Source organism: Lissotriton vulgaris, chromosome 4_2 (assembly GCF_964263255.1).
Source record: "Lissotriton vulgaris chromosome 4_2, aLisVul1.2, whole genome shotgun sequence".
In the NCBI taxonomy this organism is placed as follows: domain Eukaryota; kingdom Metazoa; phylum Chordata; class Amphibia; order Caudata; family Salamandridae; genus Lissotriton; species Lissotriton vulgaris.
Window position 1 is genome coordinate 10888324 of NC_141692.1, and position 19838 is coordinate 10908161.

At 48.9% G+C, this 19838-nt stretch overlaps 1 pseudogene; it reads right to left on the reverse strand.

Annotated features, from left to right (window-relative positions):
• Positions 1 to 19838, reverse strand: part of LOC147718122 (GTPase IMAP family member 1-like) — a 157670-nt pseudogene that overhangs the window by 53779 nt on the left and 84053 nt on the right.

The window sequence follows — 19838 nt, forward strand, 5'->3', positions numbered from 1 at the left end:
TTACCAACCAAAGGAAGGCGGGATGAGAAGGAGGCTGACCGTTATTGGAAAAGGTTCCGCAGTACTGCTTGTCCCACTGCTACATCACTTCTTGCATGAGCATCTAGGCAGTAATGCCTGGTGAAGGTATGTGTACTCCTCCACGTGGCTGCTCTGCAGATGTCCTGAATAGAGACGCCTGAAAATAGAGCAGTCGAGGTTGATACTGCTCTTGTGGAATGTGCACGAACACGTGCTGTCAATGGCTTTCCCGCGGCTTGATGACAGAACTGAATGGCACTTGAGATCCATCTTGCGATTCCTCGTTTTGATAAAGGGAAACCCTTCCTGGGGGCACTAAAAGCCACAAACAAATATGTAGATTTTCTAAAAGGTCTTGTCCTTTGCAAATAAAACTTAAGGCAATGCTGGACATCCAGAGTATGGAGAGTCCTTTCCGCCACCGCCGATGGTTGAGAAGATAATCCTTTCAGGATTAATGGCTCATTTAAATGGAAATCCGTTGGTACTTTTGGAATAGATCTTGGATTCATTCTGAGCACCAATCTGTCTTCCCTGAATTGCAGAAAAGGCTCTTGTGTCGTAAGGGCTTGTATTTCTCCCACCCTTCTGGCTGATGTTAGAGCTATTAATAGAGCCACCTTCCAGGATAGGAATTTTAGATCCGCTTTGTGAATGGGCTCAAATTGTGGTTTCATCAGTTGTGATAAGACAATGTTCAGTTGCCATAGGGGTGGTGGAGGCCTGACGGGTGAGTAAACTCAAAACAACCACTTCATGAATTGTTTCACAATTCTTTCCGACCACAGAGAAGGACGTGCTGAGTTTCTCCTGTATCTAGAAATCGCCGCCAAATGCACTTTTTTTTTAAACTTTATTTTTTCAGTTTTGTAAAAGATACAAAAAAAACTTAATTGGCATCGATACAACACATATACACAGATCGACCTTCTCATTATGGCATTTGGGGATATAGGCTTCACCTGGATAGGCACGGACACATAAAGAATAATGTAAATGTAAATGTACATGTATTTATATAGCGCAAATTACCCACATCGCAGGCATCTAAGCGCTTGCTTAGGGAACCCGTCCCGGTATTCCCCTGTGAGATGACCCCGGCAGGGTATCCACAAGGTGAAAGCCAGGCATCCTGCCGCGAGGGGCCGTTGTGGAGATTAAGCAAGCTATTGCCCAGAGTCGCAGAGTGTGAACCCGTGAGTCGAGTAGGCACCGGAGCGAGAATTATCGAGTCCGTGGAATTATTGAGCAAATAAATAACAACGTGAGGAAGCAGCCAGGCCTCGCACAACTCCCTGTAATAGATAAACACTAGGAATCCACCCGACCCTCTCCATCAGATCCCGACCCCCTTGGCGAGAACAATTCGTCACTTGCTCCATCAGACTTACTCTGGGAAGACTGCCCTCTCTCTGCCAGTCCCGAGGTACACATGCTTCACCAGGCAAGCAAGTCCTCCTGCAGTTTCTCATCCCTCCGAGTGAGGTGCATATGAGTTTCCTCGGCCAGGGACCACTCTCTCACATCTCTAAGCCAGGTGGGCACCTCCGGGGCCCTCTGTCCCATTCAAGTCATCGCCACCCTACGCCTGGCAAGCACCAACATCTGTTGCAATAGTATATAGGAGAGTTTCCGTTTCTTGGGCTTGGGAACTAACGCCAGTAAACAATGCAAGGGATTCATTGCTATCTGAAGGCCTGTAGTGGTGACTATGTGATCTACCACGCCCACCCAAAAACTCCTGATCAAAGGGCAGTCCCAGGCTAAATGCAGGAAGCCCGACCCCCTGTACTACATCTGAGGCAGCTGTCCCCCCTGTCTCCAGACAAACACCTCAACGAGATCAGAGTTAGGTAGGTACGGTGCAGGAAGTTAAAGTGTATCAATTTGAATTGTGCATTGCTCGAAACCTTATGCGTGAGGGACCCTATTTGCTTCCGTTGCCCCTGTTCCAATGGAGCACCAAGATCCGCCTCCCATGCCATCCTGGCTGGCGGCACCGGTGGGGTGGAGTCCTGTTTCATAGCCGCATGTAGCAGAGAGATTAGTCTATGCCCCCTGCCGCAGGACAGAAGAATGTGCGAGGTGTGAGTCATCAGTGGTGCATCCGGGCACTGAGGCCAGGTCACCCTCACCACATCCTGCAGTCCCCAATAGTGCAGGTACTGTCCTCTTCCTTGGCCAAAGGTCTCCTCTGCCTGCTCATAAGACAAGAAGGACTCTGGGTATAGATCGGCCAGAACTTCACATCCCCCCTCCCGCCAGTTGTGAAAGGACATATGTTTGTCCATTGCCACGAAAGGGGCTAATATCCAGACCGGTAGTTCCCTATGGAAGGGATCCCGCTGCAAGACTCTCTCTACAAACCACTGACCAAATGCACTTTAATAGAGGCATGGGCTAATCCAGACTTTACCAGCCTTAGTAAATATGGTATGATCTGATGCGACTCTGCACGCAGAGGATGCAATGCGTTCTCCTGACACCAGAAGCAGAATCATTTCCATTTCATCCTGTATGTCTTTTTAGTGCTTTTTGGTCTTGCCGTTGCCAGGATTTCTCTGCATTCTGCTGGAATATTCAAATGATGAAATTCTCCGTAGTCAGGAGCCAGGCCGTTAATTGCAATGCTGTCGGGTCTGGATGCCGCACTTGTCCCTTTTCCACAGTCAGTAGTGCTGGTATTGGCCGAAGACGTATTGGCTCAGTCTCTGATAAAAGGAGCAGCTCTGTGAACCAATTCTGCCTGGGCCACCAAGGGGCTATTACTATTATCCTGCACGGTTCTATTTTCATTTTCGTGAGTACTCGTGGCAGGAGGGGAATCGGCGGAAAGGCGTAGGCAAAGACGCCTGACCATGCCATCGGAAATGCATTCCCCCATGATCCCCTTTGGTGACGCCAGATTGCAAAGAATCGGCATTTCTTGTTCTGGGCTGTGGCAAACAGATCCACCGTTGGTTTTCCCCATTTGGCAAAGATGGTCATCAGCGTGTCCTGATCTAGCTCCCGCTCGTGACAGGTCATCTTCTGCCTGCTGAGGGTGTCCGCTGTTGTATTTTAATCTCCTGGAAGATGTATGGTCTTCAGAGTCACTCCGTGATCTATCGCCCATTTCCATATTTTCTGAGCTTCTCTTGACAGAGAGAGAGAGAGATCTTGTGCCCCCCTGTTTGTTTATGTAGTGCATTGCCGTTGTGTTGTCTGTCTGCACTAACACTGATCTCCCTTGTATTCTTGGCAGGAAGGCCAACAATGCCAATCCTATTGTCCTTAATTCCAATAGGTTTATGTGAAGGTGTTGTTCCTGTTTGTTCTGTCGTCCACTGACCTGTAACTCCTGTAGGATTGCTCCCCATCCTTCGAGAGAGGCATCCGTGGTAACTACTAACGGAGCTGGTTCTGTCAGGAAGGAGAGACCCACCGATATGATGTTCTTGCGAGTCCACCACTTTGCTGCCTGCAACATTGGATGCGTGATTTTGATCTCCTCCTCGAAGGATCCCTTTGCTTGGCACCACTGAAGGTCTAGCTCTTCTTGTAACGGCTGCATTCGTAAGCGACAGAGGGTAATGAGTGGTATGCATGAGGACATTGTCCCCAGAAGTGATTTGTATCTTCAGACTGAAAGAGACTTTCTTTTGCTGAATTCCTTGGCTAGAGATATGAGTCTCAATTGTCTCTCTATGGATGAAAATGCCTTGTTTTGTGATAGGATTGCAACTAGAAACTTGATCGTCCTGGGTGGCTGTAGAGATGGTTTTTCCACATTTAAGGTCAGGCCCAGGTCCGCAAACAACTCCATGCCTCCCTCTGTCTCCCCAACTGCCTCTCTCTGTCTCCCTCTCTCTGTCAACCTCTGTCTCCCTCATCTCCTCCCTCTCTCTCCCTCTCCCTCTCCTTCACTCTCCTCCCCTCCCTTTCCCTCTGTGTGTGTCAGCCCTCAGCCTAGCCTGGGCTGACAGAGCTTCCCAGGTCAATCAATCAATCAATCAATCAATCAATCATAACACTTGTATAGCGCACTACTCACCCGGAAGGGCTTCAAGGCGCTTGGGGGAAGGGGTCCGCTACTGCTCGAACAGCCAGGTCTTGAGTTGTCCCCTGAAGGCGAGATGGTCCTGGGTCAGCCGAAGGTGGATGGGGAGGGAGTTCCATGTCTTGGCTGCCAGGTAGGAGAAGGATCTGCCTCCGGCGGTGGCTCTTCGGATGAGTGTTACGGCGGTGAAGGCGAGGCTAGTAGACCGTAGCTGGCGGGTGGGCATGTAGAAGGTCAGGCGGTCGTTGAGGTACTTGGGGCCCAGGTCGTGGAGAGACTTGTGTGCGTGGGTGACTGCACCTAGTACTTCACACAGGTCTTTAAAAGACCATTTACATGTTAATTAAGCTTTGTTGTACTTTACCTCTTAGCGCCCCTGCATCTCCACTCTGACAATCACTGGAATCCCCCGGCCCCCACAGAGCAGAGTCTCTGAAAGTCCGGGCTGCTACAACCGGCAGAGTTTGCTAAAACAATTAAAAACATTTTTTTAAACACAGGTACGGTGTATGCAAGGTCTGTGGGCCACCAAGGGAGCCTGCGGGCCGCTGGCGGCCCTCCGTCCGTACTATCAGTCCACGTGTGCTAGAGGAACAGAAGCCTCACGAGACAAAGAAATAGAGCTACTACAACAAAATATCATTCTGTGAATACCGAAAGTCTCAAAATTAGGATTTTTCTCAGATTAGTAGTAGTAAAGTTGAGAAAAATCCTAATTTTAAGACTTTCGTTTTCACAGAAGGAATTTAGGAGTCCTAAAGTTGGGAGTCCTAACTTTACTACTACTAAATTGAGAAAAATCCTAATGTTAAGACTTTCGGTATTCACAGGAGGCATTTAGGAGTCCTAAAGTTAGGAGTACTAACTTTACTACTACTAAATTGAGAAAAATCCTAATTTTAAGACTTTCTGTATTCACAGATGGTATTTAGGAGTCCTAAAGTTAGGAGTCCTAACTTTACCACTACTAATTTGAGAAAAATCCTAATTTTAAGACTTTCGGTATTCACAGAAGGCATTTAGGAGTCCTAAAGTTAGGACTCCTAACTTCTGTGAATACCAAAATGATTAAGTGCCTTCCGTGAATACCAAAATGGTAGTAAGTTTAGGATTTTGTCTTAAGTTAGTTCTGTGAATAGGGTCCATAGGGTCCATGTACGCCCCAAATGAAAGACAGGAGCAATTCATGCAAGAAGCAATAGGCGATGTGATGGCCAGACTAGACAAATGGGTGATAATTGGAGGGGACCTAAATTTAGTTTTCCATAACTTACTGGACCGTTCGACTCAAAGACAGGGGATAACAGGGGAGATTAGCTCTGGGGGTGCTAAGAGACTTATGGTGCGGAAGCCATCCCACCTAAAGGGACTACACCTTTTACTACGACGCACATAGATCTTACGCATGACTGGACTACTTTCTGGGGTCCAGGGAAATACAAGCAGCAATGCGTTCCATAGATATCAAGCCAAGAACCAGATCTTTTAGACCTTGCCCACCCACTCCAAACGAGAAGCCCGCAGGTGGTGATTGACAGATTTGCTACTTCGCCGCCCTGAAATTATACAGCAAGTAGTGAAGGCGGTTATGGACTATCTAGCAGTCAATGAAGTCCCCGAGACTTCGCCCGCTATGGTCTGGGATGCCCTGAAAGCAGTTATTAGGGGGAAATTGATAGCAATATCCGCAGCAGACAATAAAACTAGGAGAGATAAACGGATACAACTACAGCAACAGGCCTGGGAACTTGACCACAACCATCACCGCACTTGGGCCCCACGGGTATGGTGACAGCTGGAGACAGCAAGGAAGCAGCTAACAGGCTTGGGCCTAGACTATGAGGAATACTCAATCCTTTGCCTTAAACGCACTTGTTACTTGGGAGGGAATAAAAGTGGCTGACTATTAGCTACCAAACTCAAGGGACAATGTCAAACCAATACCATGGAGTCCCTTGCATCGGAAATGGGAGAATTCATAGTGGGCGATGAGGCCATAGCCTCCAAATTCAGATCCTTTTATAAAGACATATAATTGGCACAGGACTTTCCCCGTCAGTCAATCACTCGATATTTGGAAAAAGCCATGGTAACCAGCTTGCCAGTGGATCGAAGAGGTGATCTCTGCCATTCTCGAAACTAAAACAGTTTCCTGGCAATCTTTTATAAAGCTTACTGCAATTTGGTTGTCTCCCTCCTCACCAAAGTCTTTAATGCAATCATGAGCGCAGAGACACTCCCACCATCAATTCTGGAAGCTTCCATTACAGTCGTAGCACAACTGGGCGAAGATAAACAGCTACGTGGATCTTATCGCCCTATTTTGCTTTGAAATGTGAATGCTAAATTATTTACAGAAATGTTAGTGATTCGCCTGGCCCCATACATGTCAGGACTGGTCGCTCTAGACCAATCAGGATTTATCTCAAACAACTCCTCCACTTAATAGATAAGGCATCCTGTTCCCAACGTTAGATGATGCTCTTCTCCACAGACGCAGAAAAAGCGTTCAACAGGGTGCACCGGCTGTACCTGGCAAAATTCCTCAGGTATTTTGGACTAGGAGACATATTTTGCTCGTGAGTATTGAGTGAATACGAAAAACCAGAGGTTTCAGTCAGAGTAAAAGGTAAGGACTCTGAGAGCTTTTCAATTCAACATGCCAAGTGCCAGGCGTGCCCCTCTCCCTTCTATTATTAGCGTTCTATTATGGAGCCATTTGCAAGACCACCCGGACATGAGAGGCATACGCGTTGGGGGCGAGGAACACCTTATCACACTTTATGCAGATGACGCCATTGTCTCCCTAGACAATCCACAAGAGTCACTCCCAGGTTTCCTGAGAGAGGTCGAGAGGTTCGGGGCAGTTTCAGGTTTTAGAATTAATATGTCCAAATCACAAGCATTAAACTTAACAGTACCCCATTCGACCCAGGAACTCCTTACTCGACCACATTCAATTAGCCGGTGACCCACTGTTTTGTACTTAGGGATTCACCTCGCTTCGATAGTCCAAGAGACTTGACACCTAATTATCTGGAATTAGTAGATAGGGTTACATCAGACTCAGCTCGCTGGCAACCATGCGCTCTGTCATCACAAGGATGAGTAGCAGCATTAAAAATGAGTCCTTCCTAAGATTCTCTCTATATTTTTGACTCTGCCCCTCTGGCCTCCAAAAGGGCCACACCTGACATTGCAGACAGCTTTCCAGTCCTTTGTGTGGGCAAATTTTCACCCTCGCATGAGATGCGATCAGTGCTGGTGCAGCCCGGGGGAGAAAGGCCTAGTCGTTGCATCTCGGTACAAAAGGGGGTGGTGATGGACGGAGCCCCTGAATCAATCAAACACTCACACCCAGTTAAAAGATCTGGGTTTAATCCATCACCGTTCTGTAGCCCACTGCAAATCAGTCTGATCCTGTGCCTCATGGGAACAGTCCAGCCCGAACTGCGAAGCCATGTCTTCCCTGGACCGGAAACTAGCTTCCGAGGACCGGTTTCTGGCATTCCAGCCGTTGCATCTAACATGGGCTATTTTCAAGCAACCCTGCTTAACTACCTTGTAGAAAGGTCCCGCCCAAATTCAGAGAAGTGCTGGCTATTTATGGACAGGGCTCTGGCAGGCATATCTATGTGGATGGTCCCCTTTCTGAAGAGAACTAATCACTCACCTAGCCCTTACCTTACGGCAATCACGGTGCCCACACTTAAAATATGGGACGCAGTGTTATGTTACAAATTATTTATACAGCACACGTACAACTAGGGGTTTCATGGCGCTACTAGAAACATACCACAGTCAGAGGGAAGCTAAGCGTGCGCATTTGTAAACAGCTGAGTTTTAAGTAGTTTCCTGAACCTGAGTAGGTCTACACAGGAACATATCTCCAGAGGAATAGAATTCCAAAGTCTGGGAGATAAATACGCAAACCGTCGTCCACCTTGTCGCTTCCGTTTGCAAGCAGGCAAGTTCAGTAACTGAAGGTGCATTGAGCGCAAAGCGCGAGCGGGAGTGTACCTGTTTACAAGAGTATTAATAAAAATAGGAGCAAAGTCAGCGGGCATGGAACTTCCTTTCCATACCTGCTGACTCCAATAGTGGGGAACCCAGATGTTACACCGGGGATGAACCGACCAGAGTTTAGAGCTTGGCAGAAGCCAGATTGTAGATCAATTGGCCAGAAATGAAAGCACACTCACTGAAGGCGAAAGATTCCATTACACTCAAATTAGACATTGGGCGAAGAGACAGGAGATGAAGGCAGCGGTGCAGCGCCATTTAACCAACTGTGAGAGATGGCTCTTGGGTAGGGAATCGGACAAATGGTTGGTCTCAGAACTATGCAAAATTTTGATGGGCCCTAAACAGGAGACAAAATCGACTGTCTAGCTGCGGTCGGAACGGAAAATAGGGTGACAACTGACACAGAAGGAATGGAGGCATATCCACTACAGGGCCAGACACTCTGCCCCCAACACAGCTAGTGCAGAGACAGCGACAAAGATCATTTCATATTGGTATCTGACCCATAAGCGCATGCACAGCATCAACCCAACACGGGATGACAAATGTTGTGGATGCAGGGAATTTACTGGGACGCTAACTCATATCCTCTGGGAAGGCTCTAAACTGACACGCTTTTGGGAGGAGGTCCTCATTGAGTTTGACACCTAGCTATCACCCAGCTTCCCAGATTTCCCGCCAATATTATTGTGGGTCTCCCCAACCCTCTCACCCACCCTCACAGATCTATGAGAGGTAGACACGTTACTATAGCAGCGCAACAATCAATAGTGGCTCTATGGGGTACATATAAGACACTGATGAGATTAGCTTGGCTGCACCATATATGGCACACGCTGGGGATGGAGAGGCTCACTTTAGCTCTTAAGTCAAAGGTGGACTCATTCCGGGAGATCTGGCGTCCGTTTATAACACTTCTATCACAGGAATTCACTGAGCTTACTTGTCCTAGGTACCTTAGTCTGCTGAGACTGGCAGAACACCCAAATACCTGTGCCACATCAGATTAAATTAAATTGAGCCAAAAGCTGCAGACATATAAAGTACTAGGATATGAATCACTGGCATCCAAGGGGGGTGGAAGAGGGAGGGAGGGTAGTTGGTTTTCCTGTTTTATGTAATAAGTTGCATTATAGCTGATGCTGGCTGAATGTTGATGCCGAGTCAGCAACAATCTGATACATTTTTCAAATGATTATCCTGGTAACAATATAACAAATTTAAACATAAAACTCAACACACAGTGGGAAAGGCGATTATTTTAGGGTCCCCCCCCAACTTAAGGTGAGGACCCAGAAGATGACCTGGGAAGGAAAAGTATGTCATTTGGAATGCTTTTGTGGATTCCCGTCGTACTAGGACAGGCTGAGTTATGGGCAAAAATGTGTTTTGAATAAAGGGCTTCGCAAAGCATTATAGGGCGAGGTTCCATAGTGCAGTCATTATTATAGAATCGGCTTCCCCGCTGAGCCTGGGAGAGCCCAGTAAAATTTTCCTTGCTTTTTTTTTCCTTATTGCGGCCTTGCAACATTTTTCCTTTTTTTTTAATGGGTGCTCCCCAAAAAAAATTGTTTGTCAAGTTGCCAAAGAAATGCTTTTTTTGCAAAAGCGCCACTTGACACGCTTTCTGCCTGCGGCCCTGCCCCCCGCCAGCTCATTGGCTCCCATGCTCCCGCCTCCCAGCTGACCCGCCCTCCCGGCTCCCTTCTTATGACGCCCCTAAAGCGACCGTGCAGCGCACGCGCGCAGCGGGAGCGCCGACTGAACGCCGAAGGTGCGCCAAAGGTAAGCCCGTCTGCGCCCCCGTCCGCGCCCAGTTCCAGGACCCCTGGCCCCCGCAGATACCAGTCCACCCGCCGGACCTACCACGCCACCGAACTCTACGCACTGAACGCCGGTAGAATCCCAGGCTGCCATCGAGCCACCCCGAGACGCGCCCACTGACCCTTCTGCTGCCACTCCTGCAAGTTCACCTGCATTTGGACCTGCACCACACCAGCACCGACCAAGCCGAACTCCAGCAGCAACCACCTCAAGTGCATCCTGCTCAACACCCGCTCCGTCCACAGACACGCCGTCGAGCTCTGGAACCTGCTCGACACCACAGCCCCAGACGTCGCCTTCCTCACGGAAACCTGGATGAACGCCTCCTCAGCGCCTGTCATCGCCATCGGCATCCCGGACGGCTACAAGATCATCCGGAGGGACCGCGTCAACCAGACAGGAGGAGGCATCGCCATCATCCACAGGAACTCCATCCGCATCACGACCAACACCGACGACAACCTCGCACCCGCCGAACACCTGCACTTCCAGATCCACATCAACCCCAAGACCACCCTCAGAGACACCCTCATCTACAGACCCCCGGGACCACGCACACAATTCTGCGAAGACATCGCCGACTTCATCAGCCCGCACGCCCTCCCCTCCGCTGACTACATCCTCCTCGGGGACCTCAACTTCCACCTGGAGAACAACAACAACCGCAACACCACCACCCTGCTGGACAACCTCGCCAACCTCGGTCTCAAGCAGCTGGTGACCACCCCCACCCACTACGCCGGACACACACTCAACGCCATCTTCTCATCCAGCAAGGACATCACCTTCAGCCACGCCACCGGACTCCACTGGATGGACCACAGCTGTGTCCGCTTCAGAAGGACCACGATCCACCACCACCAGCAACAGGTTGCACACAGAAGCTGGAACAAGATCACAGCCGACTTCCCTGAGCATGAACCCTCCCACCAGCGCAACGAACCCAAGCCAGGCGGCCACCAACCTCGCGAAGTGGATCAGCAACTGCGCAGACGACCTCGCCCCTCTGAAGACCCCGCCTAGCAGACCCGGCAGCAAGAAAGCCCCATGGTTCACCAATGAACTCAAGAGCTCCAAGAAGAACTGCCGAGCCCTCGAGAAAGCCTGGCACAGAGACCCAACACCGAACAACATGACTGCCCTCAAGCTCGCCACCCGAAAACACCACCAACTGATCCACGCCACCAAGAAAACTGCAATCAAGGAACGACTGGACAACAACGCCCACAACAGCAAGGAACTCTTCAACATCGTTAAAGAGCTCTCCAACCCCAACGCCGGAAACAACGACATCACCCCTTCGCAAGACCTCTGCAACTCCCTCGCCTCCTACTTCCACAACTAGATCGTGGACATACACAACAGCTTCAGCTCTCAACCGACGCACGCCACGACTGAACCACCGCCCCCCACCACCACCCTCCGCGCCTGGACCCCGATCAGCACCGAAGACACCATCCGCACGATGAACTCCATCCAATCCGGATCTCCGACCGATCCCTGCCCTCACCACGTCTTCAACAAGGCCGACGCTGTCATCGCACCCCACCTGCGGGACATCATCAACACCTCCTTCGACACCGCTACCTTCCCGGAGAGCTGGAAGCATGCCGAACTCAGCGCTCTACTAAAGAAGCCATCAGCCGACCCCACCGACCTCAAGAACTACCGCCCCATCTCGCTGCTCCCGTTTCCTGCAAAAGTCATCGAGAAGACCGTCAACAAGCAGCTGGCCGCCTTCCTCGAGACAAACGGATCCCTCGACCTCTCGCAGTCTGGCTTCCGGGCCAACCACAGCACCGAGACCGCCCTGATCGCAGCTACCGATGACATCCGAGCCCTGCTCGACAACGGAGAAACAGCGGCCCTCATCCTCCTAGACCTCTCCGCGGCCTTCGACACGGTCTGCCACCGCACCCTAGTGCAGCGCCTCAGCAACGTCGGAATCCAGGAGAAGGCACTGGAATGGATCACCTTGTTCCTCGCCGGAAGGACACAGAGAGTCCGCCTCCCCCCGTTCAGATCAGAAGCCACCGAAGTCATCTGCGGCGTTCCTCAAGGCTCCTCGCTCAGCCCAACCCTCTTCAACGTCTACATGAGCCCCCTCGCAGCCATTGCACGCCAACACAACCTCAACATCATCTCCTACGCCGACGACACCCAGCTGATCTTCTCCCTCACCAACGACCCTGCCACCGCCAGAGCCAACCTACACGAAGGGATGACAGACGTAGCCAACTGGATGATGAGCAGCCCCCTGAAACTGAACTCGGACAAGACGGAAGTCCTCATCCTGGGATCTTCACCCTCCGCCTGGGACAACTCCTGGTCACCCCCCGCCCTGGGCAGCGCACCCAAACCAACAGACCACGCACGCAACCTGGGCTTCATCCTGGACTCCTCCCTCTCCATGACCAGACAAGTCAACGCCGTCTCCTCGTCATGCTTCAACATCTTGCGCATGCTACGTAAGATCTTCCAGTGGATCCCCACTGAGACCAGGAAGACGGTCACCCAGGCCCTCGTCACCAGCCGTCTGGACTACGGCAACTCCCTCTACCCCGGAACCACCACCAAACCCCAGAAGAGACTCCAGCGGATCCAGAACGCCTCAGCACGACTCACCCTGGACATCCCCCGTCGCAGCCACATCTCCGGACACCTGAGAGATCTGCACTGGCTCCCGGTCAACAAGAGAATCACCTTCCGTCTCCTCACCCACGCACACAAGGCCCTACACAACCAAGGCCCAGGATACCTCATCAGCCATGTCAACTTCTACGCTCCCACACGCCAACTTCGATCGACCGGCCACGCCCTCGCCGCCGTCCCCCACATCCGAAGAGCCACCACAGGAGGAAGGTCCTTCTCCTACCTGGCCGCCAAGACTTGGAACTCCCTCCCGACCCACCTCCGCCTGACCCAGGACCACATCTCCTTCAGGAAGCAGCTCAAGACCTGGCTGTTCGAGCAGTAGCGGACCCCCCCTCCCCTAGCGCCTTGAGACCCTCCGGGTGAGTAGTGCGCTATATAAATGCTGTGATTGATTGATTGATTTCAATGTAATGCTTTCTTTACACAAGCCGCATTAGAACGGGGGTGGCCGCCATAAAATACGAACAAAAAAAAGTGTTTGGAGGGAGCGTGTCCTGCCTGCTGCAGGGGAAAAGCATTTACCCAAAAGTGGATGGACATAGTATTTTAGAAAGTGTTGGGAGGGAGCTTGTCCTGCTTGCTGCAGGAGAAAACCATTTACCCAATCAATCAATATGAATCTTTATTCTGTAAGTAAAATCCCCATAAAAGAATACAGATCAAACACACTAAAATCTATTTCATGGGTAATAAAACACAGTCAACGAAATTGCTCATAAGAACAACAAACATATAAAACAATTAATCAAGTCTTGTTTTCCTGGATCCCCATACAGCTTGTAAAAAAGATAAAACAGTAAAAGTCACATACACAGTAGGGAAGATACAAGTAGGCAAACCTGACTTGATTAAACTGCAGTGATTTCAGCAAGGGGATTAAAAAACTCTTCCTAGACCAACTGAAATAGGAGCAAAACATTATAAAGTGGAGCAAGTCCTGCGGAGACACATTGTGATGCAACATCAATATGTATTGAACTTGATGACCTCAATAGAGGGAGAGGTGTTTGCCAAGATCGGTGCGTACTGTTGCACGTTCATCCCAGTATGACATGGATAACAGGTCACTCACTCTTGCCATTCAAACACAGCATCAATTGCAAACAGACCTGCATATTTAGGAAGGTTTCCACAAACCGAAATGGTATGAAGGCTGGTTTTCCTGGCTTCCCCTATCTGAAAATGAGTCCCTACTAAACAGACTGCAGATTGTAGAAAATGTGACTTACCTGCTATGATAGTGCAGAGATACCCCTAAAGGGGTGATTCTTGCGCTTTACCAATCCCAATTCATACAATACATACATTCCCCATTGGTTTGTGGGACTGTGTAAGTCATTGCTGCAGGTTTCAATTCTTGTGCTGTTTTTGTTTGGTTTTCTACAATTTTTTTTTTTCCTGAAAAAGACATTCCTCTAGTTGGGTAGAATGCAAGTAACTAGAAAGGGAGTAATAGATAAAACTGAAACAAGAGAAGCCCCTAATAATATGACTGTGATAAAGTGTGGGGCAAATGATGTAGTTGAAACTTCAACTAGAGGGGGTAATGTTAATATTGAAGCTGATATACGCAATGGTACGTGTATGTTCAAAAACACTGTTGTTGAAATCTCCAGAGATGACCTCTCCAACATCCTGAGTAAGAAATACATGGTCAGGCAGGCCCTGGAGCCTAAGCCTGAGGCTACTGATTGACAGATCACAGGTGGGGTAACCAGCAGGACAAATGTGTGAACAGGGAAAACCCAGATTAGTCCCTCAGACAGGCATCAACCCTACAATGTTACACAGGAGATTGTCTCCAATAGAGCACACATGGCTGGAAGTGTGTGCGCATTCCCAAAACACCATAAAGTTAGATGCCACATGAAGTTAGGAAAACTCAGCCAATCTGAACACAGCAAATACAATACAATACATGTAGTGATCACGCTGTTATCATGCAGGACATCTGGACACTTCACCCACTGGCCCTCATTGTATCCACGCAACGTTGAGACCCACAAGCCTTCACTATCAAGTGAGATGATTTATGGCTCCATGACTAGGCCCACATTCTTTTCCTTAAAATAGGATCTCTAGATTATGTAATGATGCTCCAAAGACAGTATAAAAGGATGCTCAGAACAAATGTATTTTGAGAGTCTTCATACCCACTTTCTGTAACTGTGCTCCCGACTCTAGCGTTTAAATAAACCAACTGTTCCTTCTTGGTCAAATGCCTTTTGTCTTTTGTTTTTTCAAGGTAAATTCACATTCCAGCGATAGCATCAGACTGCATGCAGTGCACACAGTGCAAAACACCCCCTGCAACTGTACTAGAATGAGTATCAGACCTCACACTGTATTAAACAATGCACTGCACTAGAGGTTGCCTGTACTACATTGCAAACTTTAGTGGATGGGGTAGAGCAGGACTGCTTCTGATTATAGGTTCACGCTATCCAGTGCCTCCCAGTGAGAAGACTGTATTTCAGCATAAACAGGCTCCAGGATCAAGCACACAGGGGCCAAGGGTCTAATAACCCTATCACGATAGTAGATGCAATAGGCAGTATAACTGTACTGCAGTCTATACAGATGTTTGGCTCAGACACATGTTAGTTTGATTGTGATCATAATTGAATTGTTAGTAACTTTCATCGACTACTATTCTGAGCCACAGCAAGAAGTTCTAGACTTAGAATGAATCTTTTCACAGGTCTGCGTGAGAGTAAAATTGGTACCGGTCACCCCTGTTGTAGACTGTGGAGGCCCGCTAAAGGTATCAGTTTGAGTTTCAAAATATAATTCCATTCAGTTCAATTCTTACCTTCATATTTTTTAATCTTCTCTTCAGGTTTAGGAGTTTTTACAAATTGGATATTTGTTTCTTTTTCTTTCCTTTCTAGCCCTGGATTCTGAAACTTCACTTCCGTACATCTGCAAAGACACACACACACACATCATTTTAGTGTTACAGACCACTTAAAGGTTACAGGATCTGAAAAGAAACAGCACATAAATCAATCTGCAGGACATCACGTGACAGCACGAATGCCTACACACACACGGTCCCACTCACACACACCCACATATACTCACACTCCCTTTCTCACTAATGCTCTTGGTTTGTTTGTCTCTTTCTTTCATAGTTCTTGGGAAATCAAAGGCAAATATGAATAATCACACAGACTCTATCTCTCTCACATCCTCTTTTACTCTCTATATACTTCCCAATCTTCTACTCACTCTCACAATCTTCTGCATATGTCTGTCTCTCTGTGTCTCTTTTTTGCTCATTCTGTCTCTCGCTTTCTTCCTCCTAGACATTCTGAACATGAATATGTCATAAGTGCTAATCATAAGTGCCTATGAAATTCTGCATTCTGCCCCCTCCTTGTCTGTGAAAGGCTTCAACCTGGAATTATTACATTCCCAGAAACTTTGAATAATTTAGCCCCTCCAACTTGGTATCCTTGAAATCCACTACAGTGGAATCACTGGTTCCATGCAACGTAGACTCTCTCTACGCCAGAGATCTTGTAACTTGGAAACCTTGAAGTCCTACACCTTAGAATCTCTGGAGTCTTGATCCTTGGAAACGCTGAGGTTCTTGGAATTTCTGGATTTCTGTACTGTTAGATCTGGGGGTCTCTAGTTGGCAATGGTTATCAACCTTGTCCAAACAAGGACCTTTACTTCTAAGTCAGGATAAGGGGATTACACTCCTTAATAACCCCTGCTCAACCCCTTGGAAGCTTGGCACAAGCAGACAGGCTTATCTCAGAGGCAGTGTGTTAAGTATTTGTGAATATACACAGTAATACAGTGATAACACTACAGATGGACACAACCCTTGTTACAGAGATCTTGTAACTTGGAAACCTTGAAGTCCTACACCTTAGAATCTCTGGAGTCTTGATCCTTGGAAACGCTTAGGTTCTTGGAATTTCTGGATTTCTGTACTGTTAGATCTGGGGGTCTCTAGTTGGCAATGGTTATCAACCTTGTCCAAACAAGGACCTTTACTTCTAAGTCAGGATAAGGGGATTACACTCCTTAATAACCCCTGCTCAACCCCTTGGAAGCTTGGCACAAGCAGACAGGCTTATCTCAGAGGCAGTGTGTTAAGTATTTGTGAATATACACAGTAATACAGTGATAACACTACAGATGGACACAACCCAGGTTTTATAAAAATAAGTATTCTTTATAAAGACTTAAACACAAGACCACAAACGACAAAAATCCATAATACTAGGCTTAAGATTACTTAAAAGATAATTAAAGTCTCTTAGTTCAAGTTGATGGTAGATGCAACAAAGTTCTCAACAAAGTACCTGGATGCGTGACGCAAAGTAAACAAAAGGACTCGCAGAAGGGGAGATGCGTCCGTTCCATGACCCGGGGGAACGGTTGCGTCCTTCCTCAATGCTTGCGCAGAGTAGGGGACTCGTCGTGAGCCTTACCGGTGCGGAGGTGATGAGTAGATTCTAGACTTGTTGCGGTGTGCGCAAGATGGCGCCTTGATGAGATGCGATGACGATGCGATGATCCAGTTGCGATGCGAGAAGATGGCGCCCTTGATGTGGCGATGCGATGATGATGCGATGACGCCCTGGCAGCCTTGCGATGACTCTGTACTTTGGAGCCGCGACAGGCCCTGCGACGCGTTTCTACGGCGATGCGATGGCGACTCTCTCGATGGCATCACGCTTCTCCGGTGATGCGACAGCAGGCAGCTTCGATGAACACACGCTTCCAGCGAGATGTGACGAAGGCTCGCTTCTCCGGCGTTGCGACATTTCAGCTGCAGCAGCGACACGCTTCTTCTCGATGCGTCGTGCTTCCAGCTCCCAGCGGCACGCAAGTGACTGGAGTCAGAATTCCCAGCAAGGAAATTCAGGAGGGAGCTGGAGGTGAAGTCTTTTGGCCCTGAGTCTTCAGCAGGATGCAAGCACAGTTCAAGCCCTTGGAGAATATTGTGTAGTTGAAAGTCCTTACAAAGTTACTTCTCCTTACCCTTGGCAATGAAGCAACCACTGCAGGCCAACCCAGCAAACAGCACACTGGCAGAGGGGCAGTCCAATCTCCTGAAGCTTCCTTAGTTCTTCTCCTTGGCAGAAAGGTTTCTGCTTCCAGAAGTGATCTAAAGTCTGTGGGACTGGGTCCCAATATTTATACCCCAAAATCCTTTGTTCTCTGAAGGCAGAGAGGCCTCTTCCTAGTTCAAACCAGTTCCTGAGCACTTTGTTGACATGACTCTCCTCTTCCTTTCACTGTGCAGGGCAGAGACATCAGCCGCCCCACAAGAGGTAGAGCCAGCACAAGGGAAGGAAGAACAGCTCTGGAGCACTCTGTTGACAGGATTCCTCTTCTCCTTTCACTGTGCAGGGCAGACAAGCCACGGGGGGTGGAGCCAGCATTGTAGAGGGAAGTCCCAGCCCTATTCTAGTCCCAGGTGCACTCTCCCCCTCCCATCTGGATGTAAATCTCTCTATTCACCACTGGGCTGTCCCAGACTGTCTCCTGGAATTTCCCCAGCCCTGTCACACACAAACCCAGACAAGAAATACACAACTCAGCAGAGGCGGGTTCAAATGGTTAGGCACGCAAATACCTACTTTCTAAAAGTGGTATTTGCAAACACAGAATATTAAAATAAACTTTACTAAAAGATGTATTTTATTATTCTGAGTTCAGGCATACTAAATTCGAATTTCTATCTTGTTCCCTGAGTCAGTTAGGATTATAAGAATGTGATAATCTTCACTGCCCATTCTGGCCTATGAGAACAGGTAGCCTTCAATAGTGAAAAACGAAAATCGCTGTAATTCACTATTAGAACATGCTACACACATCAGAGCATGCACTACCTTATACTTACACTGCACCCTGCCCTTGGGCCTACCATAGGGGTGTCTAATATGAAGCAAAGGGAAGGTTTAGGGACTGGCAAGTGGGTGCACTTGGCCAAGTCGACATGGCAGTGCTAGACTGCACACAGCCTTGCAATGGCAGGCCTGAGACATACTTTACCAGCTGCTTCTGTGGGTGGCACAACCAGTGCTGCAAGCTTACCAGCAAACAAAACAGGTGATGGACAGAATGTGGATCAATGTCACACATTGACCCCAGTCCGAAGATCTTGGCCCAAATCCATCATTTTTTTGCACTCCACACCACCCTGGGTTAGACAATGGCGATATGCAAATAAGCTCTGACCCTGTGCCCCATGGGAACAGTCCAGTCCGAACTACAAAAGCCATGTCCTTCCCAGAACGGAATCAAGCATCCGAGGACCGGACCGGTTTCGAGGTAACACCTCTCATCAGCCCGGCTAGCTTGACTCCAGTGGTGTGGAGTGCCTGGGACCCACGTCTGAGCATCCCCAGCGCACTTATGGCGGCAATTGCAAACAAAACAGGTGATGGACAGAATGTGGATCAATGTCCAACATTCACCCCAGTCCGAAAATCTGGGCCCAAATCCATCATTTTTTTGCACTCCACACCACCCTGGGTTAGACAATGGCGATATACAAATCAGCTCTGACCCTGTGCCCCATGAGAACAGTCCAGTCCGAACTACAAAAGCCATGTCCTTCCCAGAACGGAATCAAGCATCCGAGGACCGGACCGGTTTCGAGGTAACACCTCTCATCAGCCCGGCTAGCTTAACTCCAGTGGTGTGGAGTGCCTGGGACCCACGTCTGAGCATCCCCAGGGCACATACGGCGGCAATTGCAAACAAAACAGGTGATGGACAGAATGTGGATCAATGTCACACATTCACCCCAGTCCGAAGATCTGGGCCCAAATCCATCGTTTTTTTGCACTCCACACCACCCTGGGTTAGACAATGGCGATATGCAAATCAGCTCTGACCCTGTGCCCCATGGGAACAGTCCAGTCCGAACTACAAAAGCCATGTCCTTCCCAGAACGGAATCAAGCATCCGAGGACCGGACCGGTTTCGAGGTAACACCTCTCATCAGCCCGGCTAGCTTGACTCCAGTGGTGTGGAGTGCCTGGGACCCACGTCTGAGCAGTCCCAGGCACTCCACACCACTGGAGTCAAGCTAGCCGGGCTGATGAGAGGTTGATTCCGTTCTGGGAAGGACATGGCTTTTGTAGTTCGGACTGGACTGTTCCCATGGGGCACAGGGTCAGAGCTGATTTGCATATCGCCATTGTCTAACCCAGGGTGGTGTGGAGTGCAAAAAAACGATGGATTTGGGCCCAGATCTTTGGACTGGGGCGAATGTGTGACATTGATCCACATTCTGTCC